Source organism: Erinaceus europaeus, chromosome 3 (assembly GCF_950295315.1).
Source record: "Erinaceus europaeus chromosome 3, mEriEur2.1, whole genome shotgun sequence".
Classification (NCBI taxonomy): domain Eukaryota; kingdom Metazoa; phylum Chordata; class Mammalia; order Eulipotyphla; family Erinaceidae; genus Erinaceus; species Erinaceus europaeus.
In genome coordinates this window covers 48,384,391-48,386,096 of record NC_080164.1, presented here as the reverse complement: position 1 = coordinate 48,386,096, position 1,706 = coordinate 48,384,391, and the positions used below count along the sequence as shown (strand labels likewise).

General features: G+C 42.3%; 1 pseudogene; it reads left to right on the top strand.

The window, feature by feature from the left end:
* The first annotated feature begins 347 nt into the window (after nt 1-347).
* LOC103111931 (general transcription factor 3C polypeptide 6-like) lies at nt 348-1,129 on the top strand (annotated as a pseudogene).
* The last annotated feature ends 577 nt before the right edge of the window (nt 1,130-1,706 follow it).

The window sequence follows — 1,706 nt, the reverse complement described above, 5'->3', positions numbered from 1 at the left end:
CTATCCTATCCAACAACAACAGCAATGGCAACAATAACAAAAACAAGGGCAACAAAATAGGAAAAATGGCCTCTGGGAGCAGTTGATTCATAGTACAGGCACTGATCCCCAGAAATAACCCTGGAGACAAAAAATAATAATAAGTGGTGTTGGAGGTTGCACAGTGGGTAAAGCACTGGACTCTCCAGCATGAGGTCTCAAGTTCAGTCCTCAGCAACACGTCCCAGAGCAGTCTCTGGTCCTTTCTCTCTCTCTTCCTATCTTTCTCATTAAAGAAATAAATAAAATATTTTTTGAAATAAAATAAACAAAGTACAGCAAAATAAGCTTATCTGGGAGACGGCATCATGGCTGCACGAGAGGAGCATAGTCAGTGGGGCCGGGAAGAGGAGGAAGTGGAGGAGCAGTTGGTTCTGGTGAAATTGTTGGGAATTATTGATTCAGACTTTCTCTCAAAATGTGAAAAAAAAAATGCGAGATTTTGGGATTGATACTGAAAGGCCTATCCTGAAATTGGACAGCTATGTCTTTGCTGGGGAATACGACGATGCTGTTGGAACCTGTGATATCTTTGAAGAAGATACTGACTATGATAAAGGAGAGAGAGGGAGAGAAAATACAGCATTACTCCACTACCCAAGGAACTTCCCCTGATGCTGTGGTGCTCCCAAGTGGTGCCACGATTCCAAATCAGAGCTTCGTGCACGCAGATATGGACGGCAAGAATGAAACAATGCTGAAATATAAACGCCATACAGTAAAGAAGCTCAGCATGACAAGAACTCTTCTGATGGAAAAGAGAGAAGGGGAAGAAAACATGGGCAATGTGGAATGGCTGCAAATCAAGGACAATGATTTCTCCTGCAGACCCAACATGATCTGTAGCTTTGTGCATGAAAATGAAAACAAAGATGAACAAGTTGTACCTCCAACCCTGGAGAAACCTTTGGAGTTGGAAGATCAAGAGAGTCAAGTCAAAGAGAATTCAAGCCTGATTTATAAGCAGGAGAGAACACCAGACTTGGAAATCGAGGATGCCAAGCCTGTCATTGTTCTCCCTTCTTCTGAGACAGACCCTTCTATTTTCACAGAAGCACAAGACTCTGACTTAGAAATCACTCGTAGATAAAAGATTTCTTTTTTTAAGGATTTTTTATATTTACTTATTCCCTTTTGTTGCCCTTGTTTTTTCTTATTGTTGTTATAGTTAATAATGTCATTGTTGTTGGATAGGACAAAGAGAAATGGAGAGAGGAGGGGAAGGCAGAAAGGGGAAGAGAAAAGACATCTGCAGACCTGCTTCACTACTTGTGAAGCGACTCCCCAGCAGGTGGGGAGCTGGGGGCTTGAACCAGAATCCTTACCAGTGGTCCTTGCACTTGGTGCCACCTGTGCTTAACCTGCTGTGCTACCGCCTGACTCCCAATAAAAGATTTCTTACAGTAATTTAGTCGTGAACTTTTAGGGGCTTTATGTAGAAGAATTGACTGTGTAATTCTTACTTTACTATTTTATTACTGGCTGGCTATACACATAGCTTAGTGTTTGGGGTTTGTTTGTTTGTTTGTTTGTTTTGTTTTGTTTTATCAGAGCACTGCTCATCTCTGACTTTAGGTGATTCTGGGGACTGAACTTGGAAGCTCAGAGCCTCTGGCTTGAAAGGCATTTGCATAGCCATTATGCTGTCTCCCCAGCCCCATGTTCCC